The sequence below is a fragment of the Cyanistes caeruleus genome, chromosome 17 (assembly GCF_971803275.1).
Source record: "Cyanistes caeruleus chromosome 17, bCyaCae1.hap1.1, whole genome shotgun sequence".
In the NCBI taxonomy this organism is placed as follows: Eukaryota; Metazoa; Chordata; class Aves; order Passeriformes; family Paridae; genus Cyanistes; species Cyanistes caeruleus.
Window position 1 is genome coordinate 10,395,364 of NC_141717.1, and position 20,137 is coordinate 10,415,500.

The 20,137-nt window shown below is 39.8% G+C and overlaps 2 long non-coding RNA genes across 2 annotated transcripts in view; one reads left to right on the forward strand and one right to left on the reverse strand.

The window, feature by feature from the left end:
* LOC147650059 (uncharacterized) overlaps positions 1-20,019 on the forward strand; it is a 64,100-nt gene extending 44,081 nt beyond the window's left edge. Inside the window, exons 2-3 of the long non-coding RNA XR_015277237.1 lie at positions 14,058-14,214; positions 14,540-20,019. This is a non-coding gene — a long non-coding RNA (uncharacterized LOC147650059). The remainder of the gene's footprint in view (positions 1-14,057; positions 14,215-14,539) is intronic.
* On the reverse strand, positions 5,038-6,756 carry LOC111935817 (uncharacterized). The gene is made up of 2 exons (XR_002867869.2): positions 6,613-6,756; positions 5,038-5,291 (listed from the first exon to the last, which is right to left on the reverse strand). It is a non-coding gene; the product is annotated as an uncharacterized LOC111935817 (long non-coding RNA).
* Positions 20,020-20,137: the final 118 nt, after the last annotated feature.

Genomic DNA, 20,137 nt, shown 5'->3' on the forward strand with positions numbered 1-20,137 from the left:
TCACATGTCTTTAATTGGGAAAGACAGACCAAAGGTAACAAGGAAAATAGCAGCAAGGAGAAACAAAGAAGTGAAGTGACTTGCCCAAGGTCACTTGGCATTTCTCATTTCTGTCTCCCAGTGCACACGTTTTCTCTTCCTGGAATAAAATGGGTGAATCCTGCAAGGCAAATCTCATTTGTTATGAGTAGTCAGGTGAGAATTCTTATCTTGAAGTTTCAGGAGGTGCTGGTGTTGCTGCCACTTCAGTGAAAGGAACATTTTCCTTAACACATAACAAGAGCTGTAAAATAAAAGGTGAAGTGAAAAATGGTTCAGATACTGTAACTTTCACAATTAGAATCCAGTACTGAACGACAGGAAGTGGAGAACTTGCTGAAAATGGGGAAATTCCCCTTTTGTGCTTTTGAAACTGGAGTTGGTCCTACTATTGCCAAATAATTAACACAGACCAAAAAGTAAAGAAAGAATGATTAAGTTAGTGTCTCTAATTTTAGCTGAGAAAAATCCCAATCCATGTTTTACCATGAAGAAATTGGCTTCTCTTTTCTCTTCTTCCCATTGTTATTGTCCAAAACTGACAAAACAGCCTTCTTTCTTCTCAGTTCTGGACCCTCCCACATATGTAGAAAACCCTATAGTCTTTCAAAAAATCTTATTTTTAATTAACTGAAATTATGTAAGCTTCCTAATATACAGTCTTTTTCAAAATCTATTCCCCAACATGAAGAATTTCTGCCACAGTTGCTGAAATGAGAAGTAACACCTACTGGATAGTACAGGAGTTCAAAATCAATTTTTTCTGTGCCCACAAACAAGGTTCTCTTCTGTACCTGTTCTCTTCCTGCCATATCCCTGAGCTCTGCCAAGCTCCTGAACTTGGCCAGGGTAAAATTAAATGTCAGTGTTATGTTCCCAAATAATGTTACAGCAAGTGATCTTCCACTTTGCATTTGGTGTCAATCTGTGTTGCTGGAGTCAGTAAATGGGGCAGGCAGAATGATGAAATTTGACAGGGTTTCCTGATTGTCAGCTCTGGTCTCATGATTGCTGAGTTTCCTTCCCTTTGCTGCACAAGCAATGAATTGATCACAGGTGCTGACATATAATTTATCATTGTTGGACACCTTGCTGAGTTAAACAGGAGCACAGTTTGTCTCGGAGTGATATTCCAGATGTGTTCTGGACACCTCTGAATTGTTGTACTCTGCTTTTGTTTATCATCTTTGAAATTCCAAAATATAGAAATTCACTTTTTAAAATAATCTTCAACTTTGAAGAGCTTGGAGACCAGCTAAAAGTATTGGCCTGTTGGGCTCATTCATTTCAATACCAAAGACAGACTTTGTAGAATTGAGGTCAGAAGTTCCTTTTTTATCTCTATATTGTTTTATGCATCTGGGCTCCTCTTATGTTCTCTTAGTTGGGTCTGCAGTTCAGAATTTATTTGAAAATCTTTGCTCTGATGTGCAACTTAATGAAATCAAACACTTCATATTTGGCAGTGGATATTTCAAACATTCCTTGGCTTGGATAATGCATTCATATTGGCCAATCTTTTTTGTTAGATTGATACTTACTATAATGTATATGAGAATTAATCAGAAAATAGAGAAAAGTGCCCGGCTTCCTTCTTTTATTTCATGAGCATTTGCTCCACATTTCACTTGGAGGAAAAGTAATGCATATGAGCCAAATTGTGGTTAAATTTTTGGTGGCTGGGTTTTGGAGAGTACTGGGATTCCTTGGTCTTTGCTTGCTGTTACATTGAACCCATGAGAAAAACCCCACTAAATTAAAAAAGAGACTGTTCTTTTATGAATGAGCCACTCTGTGCAAGTTAACTCTTATCTGTGTGTAGGGGAGAGCCTCTCAGCAATCTGCTTATTGTGCACAAGTTCCTCTTGATTTAACAAGATGAATCAATTAGAAAGGCAGCCAGAAGTACTACCACGTGTCATATTAATTTAAATTTTTTTTTCTGCAATTGAAAACTTTATATTCAGTAACTTGTTAGATTTATCCCCTTCCCCCATTCTCTCAGTCTCTGATGCACAAAATTATTAAACTTAATTGGGTTTCTCTGGACACTACTCATTTCTCAAAATTTATTGCAATTATACAATGCCCATAGCTCATTTATTTTTTGTTTCCTAGTGATTAAAACCTAAGACACTGAAAAATGTTATGTGTATTTTCCTTTTCACACTAATCCTTTTCTGTCCTCTGCATTCAAGACACATTCTGTAGTCATGAATCATTAAAGTAGCAAAATTCATAAGTAGACTTGGTTTATAGCTAAGTATGGTAAAATCAGAATGTAGGTCAGAAATGTTGAAATATTTTTTATACGGTATTTCGTTTTTGTTTCAGAGGATGTTTTTCTTAATAGTGGAAACATTCCTGTATTTCTTATCTCATATTGAAGTTAAAATTAGTTCTTCTAAGCTGATGGCTATTAGCAAAATTTTTTAGAGCTGAAGTTATTAAACACAACTATTGTGTGAGCAATGCTGAGTGGTGCTGTTACACCCAAGTAAGGTAGAGGGAGATGGAGGGAGGGAAGGTAAAAGTGGCTGGGAGTCTTTGGGTTTCATGAGCTGGTGCTGGTCCTCATCATTCCCACAATTTCTGTTTTCAGGCTGGTTCTGTGTGTCTTCCCCCAGGAGAGGGAGGCTCTGCTCCTCCCAGGGCTCACCCAGCCCTGCTGTGCTGTGATTGTGCTGTTTTCTGGGACAAGGAGCACTCAGCACCAGCCCAGTAATGGCATTATGTTGGGGTGGGCTCCCAATCCTGCAGCACGTGAATTTCCCAGCTCAGTCACCTCCATCTCCAGCCTTGGTTCCAAGAGATGCCTGAAGTCAGCTGCCTGCTCTGCTGGGAGTGCTCTCCTGGCAGGTGTTCCTGAGGGCTCTCTGTCACCTTTCCTCCCCTGACTGGGCAGGGAACTGAGCTCAGTGGGCCTGTGGTGTGGTCCGTGTTAACTCTTGTGAAGTTTTTATGCCAGGAGGTGTTTGGAGGACCTGCATAGATCTCATTTTGCAGAGACAAAATGTGTTCCATGCTGGGATGCTGCTTTGTCATGCTGGTAGGTGAGTGATGGAAGTGAAGAAGGAATAATTAATACCATTATAACAGCCAGAAGTGGTTTTAGCATTAGCTAAAGAAGGAGGCACAAATATTCAGGCAGAAACACTGTCTGGATAATGAAGCAGAACAATGTGTGTGCCAGGGCAGTGGTATCTGTTCAGGACAATGCAGAGTATGTTAGTTTGATATAAACACAAATCATGCAGAGCCTCTCCCAGCTGAAACTGCAGCAAAGTTATTCAAAGCAAATATATGCAGTGGCTGAACTTCCTCTAGCACTTTGTGAATGGAGTTCAAGTGAATAGAGTTTGGCCTGTTTCCAGAAAGCTGGGCTTCTGTTTCCAGTGCTGGCAGAATGTTTGGGAAATAAGCTTGCATCTGAAATGTAAACATGTCCTTTAGTTCACCAGACTTTTGAAATCAGCTAAAGGGAGTCGAAACAATTAAATACTGTGGGGTGGAAATATGGTGGTTGGAGATACTGTAGAGAGAAATGATTTGAAGTGTTCATCTCTTTGGAGCTTCTTTGTAGGCAGAGATGGGCCTGCAGAGTGTTGTCTTTCTGAGGAGCCCACAAAATTCCCTCCATAAAATTACCAATGGTTCTTGCTCTCAGTGTTAACAGGGGACAGTAAGTTAGAATGCAAACATTTATGTCTGGAAAGTTTCATCATCTTCTTCCTCTTCTTATCTTCATGGTGAAAGATGGGTGAAAGCCAAGGCAAACAGCAGCCATCTATTTGTAAGCTTTTTTAGGGATCTTGTTTATGAGGAATTGCTATGGGCATTTTTATCCAAATCTTGCTCACATGGCAGTCAGAGAAAACTCTTTTGATCTGAATGGGAATATCAGGCTTCTGATATTTTTATAAGTTATATAAAATATTGCCTTTCCTCTTAGATATTTCTTTGAACAAGTTAGAGAAATAAAAATGTTCCATTTCTGTCATGCTTTCCAGCTGAAGCCCTCTAAGTGAACTAGTGTGGATTTGGCCTCAGAACAGCCCTTTAATTCTGGTAGCACTCATCTCAGCATTATGGATGGAGAGGTGAGAGAAGCTACTTGACATTCTCAGGCCAGAGCTGTACAAGCACCAATCTCCTCTTCTGCCACTGTTCCCACAATGCTATTTTTCTCCTTGACTATAACGTGTCTCTACCAGCAAGCTGAATTTTTTCCTCCAGTATGAGCTCTTGAAACAGCTGGATAAAGCATCTCAAAATCATAACCAGGCCTGAGCTGCACAGACTCAGCACTACATGACCTTTAAGTGCTGTCAAGGAGTCTTGCAGAGGAAGCTGATCGGTTTGCCTGGGTTTGCAGCAGGAAATAAAAGAGGTGTATTTTGGTGATTATTGGACATGCCACACTCTCCCCAAGTTCCAAGGAGCACCCCACTGCACATGCTTATTCAATCTGTCATCTTCCTGGAAACTCCCTATTCAGATAAAAAATCCCTTCAGCTTAAAACATGAAACAATATCCTTTACTAGTGCAAAATGAAAATTAAACCTCCCATAATTAATGCCTCCTTGATTTCAAACTTTTTTTTATGCATCAGCAATCATTCAAGTGTCCCATGTTTTCATTGTCCTCTTGCACTCTGGTGGGGATTTTTCTTTATTTAAACACGTAAGAAATAACTTTTCTCTCAAATCAGGTTATTTGGTGTCATTAGATGATAATCAGGTGACAAACACTACAATGGTCAAAATGAATCAAGATCTTGCTTCAGTCACTGGAAACACAAATAACAGTTCTGATGGGTTAGGTAGTACAGGAATATCTGGCTGAAAACTTGGGTTTTTTGGCTGTGAACCAGTTGTGGATGTGATTGCCTACAGAAATGTCTAAAGCTGCTGATTGTCTTGTCTTACCCAAATTTATCCCATGGACCAATGAGATTAATGGGCTTGAACTCCCCACCTTTCATTTTCCTAATAGACTTCTGTTACCTCAGATTTTATTATCACTTCTTCCTGATACCAAAAAGAGAAGTCCAGCTACATTTTGTATTAGAGTTAGCTGAAAAGCTTCATGTGAAGTTGTCCACACCTCAGACTCCATCCCCTCTGAGAATGAGTTTCCAACACTCAGTTTTCATCCAATGTCAAAATAGCAAACTCTTCACTCTGTCAAGTGACATCCTCTTCTCCCTTTGTATTGCTGAGCAAACTTTCACTGAAGCAACACATGGGATCTGTAGTTTGAGAGCAGAGGAACAGAAAAAAATAACCTTACAAAAGGACCAGTTTTATTCTAAGGTGACATATGAAATGCATGATCATGGGCACTATAGCATTTAATTTCCTGAAAGGAACTAGAATTTGATAACACATAATTGATTACAGTTTGTAAAAGACTGCTGGGATTGACACTGTTTTTTTATTTTCTTTTTAAAGCTGGTGACTAACTTGTTAATCAGTCATATCATTGTGATTTACCCTGTGTATTCCACAGCTGTGGGATTCAAGACGTTTTGGATGCCTTTCATCAAGATATTCCACTTGTGTTTAGGTCATGGAGAAATCAATGTACATTATGCACCTTCTTGAACATACAGAAGAAGAGGTGTTTCAGAAGGGATGAGAAACACCATTGTCAAGTTCTGGGAAAAATGCTGGTATCGTGGAAAATATGTTTTCTGTAAACAGGATAAAACCCTCACAACGTGGAGGCTTTGTTGTTCTTAAACTGAAAATAGTGATGAAGCAATTGCTTCTGGTTAACTGAATGTTTTGTTTCCATTTCAGGATTTTATTGTTAAGTCTTGAGTTGTTTTTGTTTTGGTGTTTTGTTTTTTTTTTTTGCTATAATTAACAATTTTCCAAATACATTTCATATCAAAAGAAAGAAAGGAACACATGCTTTCAAATATGTCAGAGTTACTGCTGTTATGTACAGAGCCTCTGGCAGCATGAGACACCTTGAGCTGAAGTTTCTTCAGCTGCAAGTGGGCACATCTGTAAACAGGCAAATGCTGTAGCCACATGAAAAGGGTTAAGTAGGAGGGAAAGAGAAGGAAATTTTGGCTTGGCTCATGCTTATGTAAAAGTTGTGAAAAGTTTAAGTCCTCCAACACAGACCTTTAGAGGCATACAATCAAATTGATTTCCATGCAGGGAGAGCTGCCTTTTGCATGGAGGAGATGAGCACATGCTTCATAGCACAGGAGGAAGAGGGAGGATAACTGGCAGATTTCTACTCTGAACCTGATCCTGCTGTGACACAGTGGGGTGCCCTGTCCCTTGTTCTCCTGCTGAACAGTGAGAACTCACACAGATTATGGGAGCCAAATGTCTAGAGCAGAGGAATGTGTAATTACCTGTGCAAACCTGTCTTGGATTAACCCAACAAACAGCTGAGTGCTCAGAGCCTCTCACCCACTCCCCCTGCCCCCAGTGGGATGGGGAAGAGAACAGGGTAAAAAACCCTTAACATTCATGGCTTGGGATACAGATTAATAGGACCAATCCAAGCAGGAAAATAATGATAGAAATGATAAAAGAATTAGAACATACAAAACAAGTGGTGCCTAACTCAGGCGCTGACCGACCCTGGCCAGCTTTCTCCTGTCTGGATGCTGGGCATGATGCTGTGGGGCATCCATGGGGTCCCTTCCAACCCAAACCACCCTATGATTCCATGGGTCTGTGCTGCCTCTCCCTGAGGCCACCGTGCCCAGCACATGGAACCAGTCCCTGTGTGACATCACCCCAGCAAGGGCTCTGTGGGTGCTGGTGGCTCACTGCAGGTGACAAAGCCTCGCTCCTGGCACTGGCAGGTGCCACTGGCATCACGGCTCTGCTGTGCCTCCCCCCATGGGACACCTGTGGGTGAGTGGGAGCTCTGGCAGCTCCTCACTGCTGGGGTGGGGTGTGGAGAAAAGGCCTCAGGTGCTGCTCAGCAACACCTGAAACATCGGTGTTCTGTTAACATTTTTCGCCTCCTAAATACAAAACACAGCACCGTGCCTGATTCTAGGAAGAGAAGTCACTCTATCCCAGCTGAAACTAGGTCAAACTATCAGGCAACATTTTAAAAAAGAAAAGGAGGAGATATTGATTCAGTGCTGTGCTCCTGCAGGTTGCAGTGGAGTTTTTCCATGAAATAAAGTCATGGCCTGTGGCTGCTCTGTTTTGCTGCCACTGGTGAGGCAACGGGGTAAGGCAGAGAGATGGGTTTATATTTGTTTTTCTTCTGTTAAAATGAGATTTATCCTTAAGAAAATTCTCTAATACTAGGTTAAAAAAGCATCTTGAAAATGATGAAAGTGAAGCAACTTGTGAGATAATATTCACCTCGCTCTCTCACTGATGTTACCACTACAGTTAAATTCAATCTCTCGGGAAGCTGTGTCCTTGTAGTAGTGTGTTTTAACAACAGATTGCCCTGGGTTAGTAATGAAAATGTTTCCAGTACTACTGTGTTTGGGGAAAACTGTTTCAACAGTGCTACAGAAAATCCCCAGCAATTCTCAATGGTCTCCCGTGGCTGAGGTACACAGGTGTTATACATACAATATTAGTCTAAATTTGGTCTTTGGTGTGTCCTTAAGGAAATGAGAAATGAGATTACAGCTACACTCAGTATGTGTGTGATAGCCTAACACCTTGCCCCATAGGTTTTGAACCTAGGGTTTGATTTAAGCCATATTTGGTGGAAGGTGGACATGTCCAAAGTATTTAAGTTCATCCATCATTCTTGAGGTGAGTCGATGCTGATGGGAGGGCAAGACCTTAGAAATACTCTTTGCATTCTCCCCAGCCATAGGAAATGGTGTATTTTCAGGTTATTAAACATAACCTGCAGGTTAAAATCTCCACAGAAAAAGATGACCTACATCACCTCCAGCCACATATATCTTTACATGTGATCTGCTAAAAAAAAATAAAAATGTGTAGTTGTGACTTAAATATCTTATTCCATAAAGCTGGATTAAAAATAGCGAGAATGTTATCAAAAACTTCAAATCAATTTATCTGGTCTTTTTTCTTTGAAATTCTAAATGGTAATAGGATATTGCAAACCAGATAGATATCGTTATTTAAGTGGTCTTTCTTGGCCAAGTTGAATCAAATCCTTTTTCCTTTATGAATCCATTTTTTGATTCTTCTGATTCATTGCTTGAAGATGATCTCATGCTGTTGTATGAATAAGACAAACATATCATTTATCTAGGGCTGATCCCTGCCTCACCCTTTTCTCTATCTATTGATTTCTCCAGGTATTTTATTCCTGTGTCAGGTAATAAGATAGTGATCTTATTAGGGGGTGATGAGAAATTGAAATACTTTGGTATACAATACATTCAAAAAAACCTGATTGAGAAATAAAAGGAAAGTACAGAAGTGAGCTCTTCTCAACACTGACATATAATGAGAAAAATACAGAAAATCTTTTAAATCCCTCCAAATCTTGTTAGCTAACAGAGGTCAGATTAGTCACTTTAGATGTAAGGTTGTACCCATTTGGCTTTTCTTTCCCCATTGCACTTTGAAGTCGTTAAAGGGCCTGTTGGTAAGTGAAAACAGTTGATTCACTATTCTTTTTAAGAGTATTGGATATTTCTGAAGGAATTTTCATTAAAAATTACAATACCTTTTATGTCTAGCTCTAAATATCCTTGAGAAAGCTACAGAATGTGCAATTCATTTTTGTGCCTTCATAAAAATGATGCTGGCAAGCAGGGTCACTCCTCCATGTGTAGAGGCTTCCCTAAACCTACTGGTGGGAGAAAGGTGCTGGTAAATAGCTCTCTCTTTAAAGCTTTAAATAATTGAATTCCTTGGGCTAGCAAATAACCTTCTTAAAACTTGGAAATGCTTGAACCATCTAGCAAACCTGATATGAAAAGGACACTTTCTAAATAGCTGAATTTGCATTTAACTCCTCATGGCTTGATGGGCAGATCTGGTTAAAAAAGTATGTCAAGCCCAAATATTTTCTCTGTTGTCAAGTGCTTCAATTTTTTTGATGTGCAATGCCATTGACAAAAAAGAAAGCATAAGAATAACCCCAGATCTTTGGGAAATGTTTAGACAAACAAATCAGTTGCCCTCCCTGCTCACACTAACAAATGTATTGCTGCCAAAGCCTTGAGAGAGCAAACAGACCCCACTGAACAAGGCAAGGCACTGGGAAACCTGTGCTTGTCCATGTGATATGAGGAGGTGTTTGAAGGAATATGAGAAAGTGTTTGAAGGAACACAATAGTGCCATGAAACTGAGGGCAATGCCCCAAGTCACTGAGAACCCACTTAGATTTCTTTAGCAAACAAGTAGGCAATGAATCTTCTGAGTAGTGAGATGCTCCTAGCTAGCTTTGCAGGAATAGAACATTTTCCTGTGTTTAATTATTTAAAGGAAGCTGTATAATGGGTCTTTGGAGTTGTGTGACCCACTAATCAATCCGTCCACTTTTGCATAATGCATGTGGCATCAATGTTATTCCATTTCAAGATCACTTAGGAGAGGCTTTGCCAATCTGCTCATTGCTCCTTTGCAGTGCAAACACCAACACAGAGCTCGCAATGCCATTTGCCTGCTGTGCTTGTTTAGAGCCAGCTGTAAATGTTCCCAACAATTAGCATTTAGAGAAGAAGCAAGAATGTAAATTCCTATGTTTGAGTGATATCACTCAGGGTCCCTGATCTTTGGAGCTGGGGAAGTCCCTTCCCAGTGCCAAGGAACATCCTTGCTGTGAGATCCCAGATGTGAGGGAGTGCCTGTGAGCTCTGCAGGGTGGTCCTGCTGTCCAACTGGGGTCTGTCTCCCAAAACCTCTTCTTCATTAGATGGCTGAAAAACAGCCCTTTAGGACACCTGAGCTGGACCTAGTGGACTAACTCTTGCCTTTCAGATCCCAGCCTGTAATCTTAAGGAAGGAGCTGCCCATAACAGCCCAGCTCAAACCCTCTTTTTTCATCCTCAGGAAAGCACTTATTGTACCTCCAGGAGGAGGAAGCTTAGCTTTGCAAGGTGTGCACAGGATCTTGGACACAAGGTTGCTTTCCAAAAACTCCAGGAAATTGTGTAGGGACTGAGAGGAGGATATGGAAAACATTATTTACAGTAATATCTTCATTAGATGCCTTTTTGTTCTTCAGTCTATTTCTGTTTTTCTTATCCTGTTATTATTGTATGTAAGGGAAGGAGGAGGTTGCCTCAGTCCATGACAGAGACAAAGGTCTATAAATGTCCACTTCTAGAAGTATATGATTATTAAATATCACCTGGCCTAGCAAAGAGGGAGTCAGAAAGTTGTTTGTCCTATGGCTTGTCTGGAACTGCCTCTATAAGCCCCAGTATTGTCCCCTGAAAATGAAACAAAATTACTCCCTCCAGTTAGAGCAATTTATAATTGGCTGGTAAAATGTGCTGTATTTTAGCCAGATCTACTTTCTGTAGGAGTGTATCTAGGATTATTCAACCAATCCATATAATAGGATTATTTTCCTACAATTGCTGATTCTTAAGTCTGGACTGGATAAATAGATTGAGACAGCCTGCCCTGTGCTGTGGAGATGAGTACAAGGATTGCAAGGTTTGTCATGCCAAGATGCCTGTGCTGTGTCATGGATAGTCACACATTTGTTGGTCCTTTTTACAGCTGTAGTCACAATGGTTATTAATGAGCTGCATCTCTTCAGAGTTTGAAGTAGTTGGGTGTATACTTAAATTGAAGATTATCTGAGCTGTGTAGGTTTTTAGGTAAAATCTTGGTCCTCACTGAAGAAGAAGTGAAGTTTTGTCATTGACTTTGTAAGGACTAAGAGTTTACCCATTATATCTACTGGTAATGATAGGTAAGTGAACATGAGCTTTTTCATAAAAAATGCCCTGCAGTGCTTCTGAAATGCACAACACACAGAGAAATATATTGAAGGTTTAATGATTTATTCAATGAATGTAAAAGCTGGTTGCATAAAGGAGATTTAAGTGATTATTACCATCTGTCACTAGGTTTCACTGTGCTGCAATAAAAGTGTGTTTCAGATTATCAGCAGTTCAGTCATATAAAGACCAAAACGACCAGTTTCTTGTGATGGCATTCCCCAGCTCTGCCCTTAGAATTGCCTCTCCAGATGATGGGTATGTGGGGACAGAAATGCACAAAACATGGATGAAGCTCAGCTAAAAGTTTCCAGGGTGCAAACTGCAAAACTCTTCAGGGTGAGAGGGTTGACGTGGATTTCAGACAGTGGGTACATTCCATATCTAACTGTAGAAGTTAGATATCCTCCTAATCCTCTTCCATCCTGTAAAAATATAGGGACATGTTTCCCTATGTCCACCTTTTTTCTTCTTTCGGTTTTGTTGCATCACTTATCATTTTAACTTGTTTTTTATCTTCTTCCCTGGCTTGCTGAATCTTTTCTCCCAGATGTAAATACAGTTCTGGGTAGAACCTGCTCCACCAGCCCCCTTAAGACCTTCCTTCCTCCTTGCTGCCACGAAACTAGAAAACACAGAGAAAGCAGAGGGAAGGGGAACAAGATCATTGGCAGGAACAAGACTAAGGTGCACTCTTTCCTCTAATCTAGCTGGACTAGGTTGGGTTTTCTTGAAAAAGAACTAGCACTTTCTTTCATATCTACTTTCTTCCTCTGATTTAGAATCTGAAATAAGAAATATTGAAATTGATATAACAATACAGAAGAGGAAAGGAAATTGTTAATAATTGTGGGTTTTCCATCTCAGATCAGAATTAGCAATACAGAAGGTTAGTATTTTGCTATAAGCAAGGGATGAGGACATCAATCATGTTCTCTGTTTGTGCCCTGGGAAAACTAAAGGAGAGTCTGGTTCTGAATCTTACCAAAGATTATTAATGAGTAACAAGCCAGAGAAACATGAAAAAAGGAAAACAAAAATATGTTATTACTGTTATATAGTTTTTCATCTGCATTCTGCTGAATCCTTTCCTTGGTACTTTTAGCCAATTTCCTAGAACTGGGTATTTGGTATTTTCTCATTCTACTAATGCCTAATTATTGCTTTGTTTCAATGGCTGTTGCATTCCATGGATTTCTTTCTCTAGCTATTGTGAGGGACTTAAGGATTTTACAGGGTGAAAGGATCAATATTATACATACAAACAATATTTATTATTTTTATTGTTCAGACAGGTTTTTCAGCCATAACATGGGCTGATTCTTTGGTGAGGTATTCTGCTCTACATGTGCCTATTCCAGTCAATACTTTTTCCCTGTAGGGTGTTTTATTGAGCCACTTTGTTTCATTGTGTTTTGTGCTTTGCTCCTCTCACTGTCCCACTCATCCCCCACTGTCCTTTCTAAAGACAAAGATGTAGTAGAGATACACACATCATCTCTTCATGTGTCTACATAAATGGAAGTGCTGAATAACTCTGATAGTCTAAAAAAAATCCAGTTTTGATTCTGTTGTGAAAGCCTGGAACCCTGAGCAAAGCTGTCAGTCAGTCTCTGAACAAAGACCTGATTATCTCTGGTTTCGGATCAGCTCTTTGTGGTTTGCACAGTGAATGTTATTGAAAATCCTTCCCTTAGCCATGGCTGTAAGTGCTGGGCTTGGGCTGTTGTCACTCACTTCCTTTGATCAGTGCTGCAAGTACCAAATAGCTCCCACCCACAAGGTTTGACGGTCTCATTGGAAGGTCTTGATCCCACAAGGCTCTGGGAACATCTTTTAGCTAAGGAAAATTTTTACAGCTGTAGGATTGAAGTTCTTCATGCCTTCTGAGGCTGCAGAAATTTTTGCCTGAATTTAATGTCCAGGCTCTCTCTCAAAAAGCTGAAGTGAATTATTGACAGCATAATCAAATGCAAACCTTCACACTTCTGAAGTATCTGTTCACTTATCTTTTTAGAAGTATCAGCACAATGATGGTACTATTTCCTTGAATCAAAGGAACAAGGTCAGAAAATTTTGAAAAGGGGATGGGATTTTTCTCATTAGCAGTGGTTCTGGGTAGTTTTGTATTTGTCTTCATGAGGATATACTGGAAATGTGTTCATGAATGGATTTATCCAGACATACACTGCTTGATGCTTGTGTAGTAGTGTACAAATTTTCTGTACTTTCTAGTTAGTTTGAAATAGTCACAATCAAATCTAGAGTGAAATATAGAACAGCTTCCTCAAGCTAAATTTCCTTGACTTAAAAATACTTTGTGCAAGGATTTTAATATCTTGCAATCTCATGTTTCTGTGGATAGCTGTGTCCCTGCTGTACCCCAGAGGGTGCATAGGAACACTCTGAACTCCACCTGAGACCAGGTATCTCAGCCCATTCTCACCAATTCTTGCAGCCTGTGCTAGGAGTGTGTTGGTAACACCCCCTGAGACTCCTGCTCCTGGGAGTGCCTCATCACACAGTGACTATTTCAACCATCTCACAAATTCATGGGTAGACAGGACTTTGTTTTGGATGAGCCTTGGTGGGGATGACCTGCTTCTGTTTGGTAGGAATGTATTTTGTCATTGAAACCTTTTTGGTCTAAGTTACAGTATATTCATATTGTATATTTTTTATACAGTATATACAATATCAATATTGCATAATATTGATAAAAATGTTATTCTCCCATGGTCTATTTAGACTATTTAGGTGTCTGAAATATATATTAATTAAATATTATATGTTTTAGATGTATGCTGAAAGCTTTTTTACTATCAAAATTTGCTCTGGTGGTCCTATCTAATAATAGCTCAATTTATCAGACAGCATTATTTTTTAATTGCTTGAGCAAATATGTGCTTAAGAATAGAAGGAAAAGGTAAAGAAAGAGGTGTGGAAACCAGAATCATCACCAGGAGGTGAGTGCATGTGTGTGGAAACTTCACATGGGACCTTGAATATGCTATGGTAGAAAATCCACTGGTGAAGTGATGGGCTTGATCAAACAGTGTTCTAGCAGAGACACAGCTGGACCTGGTTTGCTTAGAATTGACCATAAAGATATTCTACTTCAAATTTTACAGTCTTGTCTGCAAGGACCAAATCAACCTCCAGTCAGGGAAAAAAAGAAGAGAAGAATTACTGTTTACCTATGGATATTCCATTAATGTAAAATATTTTGTATACCTTTATTCATGAAGAAGTTAGGCAACAGCCTAAAAATACACAGCAGAGGAAATGGTGAGCTGCATTTTTTTACTACTTGTCACAATATTTATGCTGTAGTTTAATAACTTTTCTATTGTGCTGCAAAATTCCCTCATTGGTGACAGAGCACAAACTGCAAAAGCAGCTTGTTAGGAATATGCTTTGCTTATCCCCTACATGAAAAGCATTATTCTTCTAGATATAAACTTGAAATAGTCTCTCATTTTGGGATATATATTTAGGATTGGGCCACGGATAGTTTTCTGTCAGCTCTATGAAATTAATACTTCTTTATGACAGTGTTTTACTGCTTGCTGTATGTAATAGTTTCTTTCATTGGCACTTATGTCCTTTGCAGGGAAAGAAATTTGCCTCTATGACAGTACACTTTGAGTGTCATTGGCTTTCATATTGGCTATTAAAAAAGGTAATTGTGAGGAGCAGATCAGACCTCAATGAGGCCTTCTGAACTGAACCCATTTCAAGGGGGGAAGGCAGAACTGTCAAGACTTTGACTTCCTGATTGCTGAAGAGATGTTAATTCGCTCGGCTGCCTGATCTACAGGGAGTAGAAATGAAACTGCAATTGCACGACCTTTGGTGTCAATCATTACGGGAAGCATCTGCATTTATATTGTCAATGCACAAACTTTCTTTACTTCCTGAAGCATGAAATCACCTTTCAGATGAAGAAAGAAATATAACCCTGCATTCTCGGGAGATGTAGCAGTTCCATCTAAGGCTTCTGTTGCACAGAGAAATGTTTAAACACAATATTCTGACTTCAACATCAACCAGCCTCTTGGAAGCTGTCATTTTTCAAGTGAAAGTTACACTGTATTTTTTAAAGAGATCTATTATTACTTCATATTATTTTGGAACTTCTAATGCCCCTTCTCTAAGCCAATGGGAGGTTTATCACTAACTTTGATACTGTCAGCAAAACTTGGCCCAAAGTGTCTCACATAATGTTCTCAGTTAAGCCTGTGTTCCTCTGGCACAGGGAAAAAGGAGGAAGTATATATTTTAATGAAATTTTACAAACTGGAATAACAGGGCTGGTTGGTAACCTGCAGCAGCAGGATATGCAGCCTGTGTCTGTGATATATAGTCCTTTAATGCATTGAATTCACTGGGATATTTTATGGTGTTTGGTACCAGGGCTTTGTGATCTCTGCTGACATTCATTTAATTGAAGGATTCACACAGAGAATTTTGGGGTATCCCATTGAATTCTTTCACTACAAAGTCAGCAAAACGAGACATACTTGTACATTTAATTACAGTGTTTGGGCAGAGACCATCAATTGGTTCCTAGGGCTCGTTTCTTGCTGCTTTTGCTAATGCTCACGACAAAATTCTTCTCCATCACCTGAATGAGTCAGAGACTTCCTATTTGCCCTGCAAATACTTGCAGCTTAGAAGTTCTGATCCTAAAGAAAACAGTAAGCCTTCAATAAAATTCTGAAAAGGCTAACTTTTAGTTCCAGAGTTGAGGAGTTCACACAACAGACATGCCAACTTTCTTATTCTTTGAAGTACAGAATACTTTTCTTCACTCTAAATGTGCCAATTGGAACTTAGTTTGTGTAGGTACAGCTTAACTGCCTCTGCATGGCTGTGGCTGCACAGCCTTCTAAGCATAGTCTCAGTCACAAGGTGTGCTTCAAAGTGTGTCAGCCCTCTAAAAACTGTCCTCATTTTGAAGTGAATGGGAGAGAAATTTGCTTCATTTTCTATTTTCTTTGTAAGCTGTGGCATATTTCAGTGTTATTTTGTTACCTGAATCTTGCCGTAGGAAGATGTAGCATCAGATGAGGTAAAACAACCCTCAGGGGTCACTGGAGATGCAGCCAGCAAATTTGGGCCAGTGCATGTGGTAGAAGTTGTAGCCTCAGTAAAAGGAAGGAGAGGAAAAGGAAAACTTAGCAAGACAGGCAGTGCATAAATGTCTCAGAACTTTCCCCTCAGAAGGGCAGGTGTGCTGAAGAACAAGACTGGGCTGAGTTGTTTCCAGTCACAGACCTCTCTTGAGCCTGTTTAATATAGCTGCCATTCAAATCAGTGACAGAGCTTTCAGGGCAGGCTTGGAATGTGAGGAAATGTATAAACTTTAAAAATGAACCCTTGATTTCAAAACCTGAAGTTTCTGTCAGATCTCACAGGTGAGCTTGCTGTGCTTGTTAAAATGTGGCTATGGAGAGACAAATTACTTAAAAATGGTTCCTCCTTTACTCAACAGAAATGCCACTTTGGGCATCAGTCAGGATTGTTTTAATGCCCAGACCACAGTCCTTCTGATCTTGGTCTTTTGCTGCTGTTGGAGACTATAACACTCTTGTGCCTTCTTTCCTGCACTTCTACTGCCAGATTTCCTATGGGACACTGACAGGCTTTTCATGAAAGATGGCAATTGATAAAGTAGAGAAGGTCATGTTTCCATGACAGCAGCAGCATAGCAAGGAGCATACAGCAAAGAGCTGTTCCCAACTGGGAATGTTCCCTTATCATCTGAAGCATCCACAGTATCCAAAGAAAAGGATCTTGTGAGCATTCCTGCATAGCAGTCCCTAGGGAAGAGCCCAGTGTGGATGGCAGCCTGGTCTGAAGGGCTTTGGGAAGGTGTTGGAAGGGAATGCCTTAGGACCCCCTGCCTGGATCATCCAAATAGATTCCATGGATTGTGTCTCTGCATCTTGATGAATCCTTCACATGATAAGGCTGGCAATTAAACATAATAAGAAAATAAGAAAAGAAAAAACAGTTCAGAGGAGATTTTTGGAAGTGAGATGAGTTAGCTTTCCTTACTCTCTTCTAGGTCATGATGCACAGGGATCGTGAGTCAGCCAGGGACTGGGAGGATGATGGGATTTGAAAGCAGGTTGTTTTGTCTCTGTCAGCAGGCTGCAAGTTTGTTTATGAAAGGCACAAGTTGAACTGAAGATTAAATCTGCCTCATTTTTTTTGATCTCCATCTGTTGATAAGGACTGGCATGAGCCCAGCGGCATTATGGCATGAAGTTCTTTACAAGCCCAATGTCTCAAAGAAGCCTGAATTTCTATCCCTGGAAACTCTCTATCTACTAGAACCTAGAAAGAATAGGTATATATTTTTAGAAGTTGAAACCTTAAAAAAAAATGTGTTCCTTATTCTTCAAACCAGTTGGCATGACCTACTTTCCTATTTCTGATATCAATAGGATATGAACATAGGTAGGCATGATCCTTTGTTTGCAAAGATAGCATGGCAGAGTACAGGAGAAAAAAGAATCTACATTGCAGGATTAACTTTTTTTCCCCTATCAATATGATTTCTTTCTGTGCCAGTTTTGTACAGGATTTTTCATATTGCACTGCAGTTCAAGGACCAGTTTCATACCTGGTGAGAGATGTCCTGCACCTCACATGACACATATTTTGGCAGCTCTTGCCACGTTTCTGTATTACAAGCACAACTCCTGTTGTCTCCTTGGCTCAATGAAGATGCACTCTACCCAACAGTCCTTAGGTAATTCTCTATCTTAGCCTAATATCTGTCAAGTTTAGTGTGACTACATGTTATACATCTTTTTACAAAAGACCTATTGTTCCTAGTCAAACAGTCTTGGTTCTATGCTTATTAGCACATTAAATAACCTGCTTAAAATGTCACCTGAAGCACTGCAGAAAATCATCAATACCAACTGTGAATTTAGCCCAGATGGTTTGAACTTGTATCTGATACGCCTCATGTCTAATATGCTCCACAGAAAAATTCAGGAAAACATCAAAGTAGTGCTTTCCCATGAGCCCTTCCATCCTGCAGAGCCAAGGCAATGGAAAGCAGCCAAGTGAGTTCACACTGCAAAGCCTTAACTCACTTTCCATTGAGTGATGAGTCCGTCATCTCTCGCAACTCGCAGTTTTAAGAAGCACGAATCCTTCAACCAGACCCCAGGAGTGCAAGCTAGTGACCCTGTTAATCTCTTCTCTACTTCAGTGGCATCTGTCCTTTTTTCTTTTTCTCTCTCTCTTTTTTTTTTTTTTTTTAACCCATCTGTACATCCTGGCCAGTAGGGAATCAAAAGAGCAAAAGTAACCTGTCTTCTCAGTAAGTAGGGCACCTTCCATCATGTGAAACAAAGCAGTTCTCAAAACTAGTGCCTGAACTGGAAACTTGAACACGTTGTGAAGAACTTTTATCTGTGGAAAGCTCTGTGCACAGCTCTTCTGTTCAACCCCAAATGTTTATCAAACTGTGAGAAAAGCTGCCCTTTGTGCTGGTGGAGGAGGTGGGGTAGAGGAAGAATGGAGGTGCACCTTCTGAGTTAGAAAAACCTAGAAATGCATGTGCAGAAATTAATACATGCCTGTAGCTTGCAATTATATGCATCCTCTTCTGTCTGCACACTGGGGAATATAGGTCTGGCCCTTCAAAATTCCTCCTCTGTCTGAGATATTTTGCTGGAAGACAAAACTGTAAGCCACCTTTGAGATGGTTCTGAGTGCTCCCAGATCTGTCTCTGCTGCATCTAGGAGAGGGAATAAAGGTATCTCTGGGCCCACACCATGTTCAGCTCACTGTGATTTGTTCTTTGTAAAGCTGGCCCTTGGCTTGGGAGAGGAACACTTCTCTGTAATATGTTCCTGGGTACTTACTACCCTGAGGAGTAACTCTGTGAGTGCACACTATGAGGTGTACATGCCTGCCTTTAGGAGGAACTGGTTATACAGAGAGTTTAAGCAGTGAGAAAACCTCAAGTCCTTTCAGTAACAATGTGAATTTTCTAATGTATAAAGAATATTTGGTCCCTTTTGCACCATGATTATACTACTTTATCTTCTGTTGAGTTTAGGAAGTCTTTTGACATTTGGAAGAGAAAGAAAACCAAAGCTAGCTTCTAAAATTTGTGACTTCTAAACCCTGTATTTACTGTAAAAATCTCCCATATCAGTATAGAATACAGATTTGTGGTCTTCTGGTTTCAGATTGATTTCTTGTGCCTGTATTATCTTTCCACACTGGAGAACCTGCTGATTAAAGACAGACTAAATATGAATTTCTTGTTCGGGTCATGGCTGAGCCAGTGACTGCTTTGGGACATGGAAAAATGGTTGTTCTAACCCAGGCTGTATTAAAAATGCTTCAGCTGAAAAAGTATAGAACGTTTGAGGCTCTTGGAGGTACATATATTGTAGAAGAGAGTAGGAAACTGAATGGAAAGTAAATATTAAAGGGTTTCTTGCTAAGAAAGGAAACATTTGTCTAGGGAAGTTGTGATAAGAAGCTTGTCTGGAAGAGCATGAAAGGTACTCATAAGCTTAGTATCAGCCAGAAGAGCAAAGATACTGGCCTGATTCTTTGTGTACATTTTTATGAAGATGATTGCTCATACTGAAAGCTCTAAATGCAACACACAAAGCATGTTTATGCAGGATTATGTAGTTCTTGAAAGTCTATTCCTGATCAGAAGTTAAACATAAAACTTTAGCATTATCAGTAAAAACAGAAGCAAAACTTCCCACTCAGGTAAAAAAAAAAAAAAAAAAGCATGCCATTTTTCTTCCTTTCTAAATGAAAATGGAAAATAATTTGACAGATTTTTTGTTGTTTTCTATTTTTTTACTCTTCAGTACCTTTCTCTCTGGGTATCCTTAATGCAGAGAACAACAAGCTCCTTTTGTCCTTGCATTATTTAGAAATCACAGGGATTGAGAATCTCAGAATGACGTCAGAATTTCCAGTTGATTTTCTGTAGTTTTTGGTTTTCATAATGTCATTAGAAGGTTCCTGAAACCAGTGACAGAACAAGAACAGAGCAAGGACTGAATTCCACACTTAGTGCTTATTGGTTTGGACTTGTTCTTAATACTGGATGTGAATAAGGGAAATCTAAGTCCCAGTGGTCAGTCTCCTGTAGCCCCAGTGGTTCAAAGGTGTGATTATGGAGATCACAATTACAAATATTAAAGCACG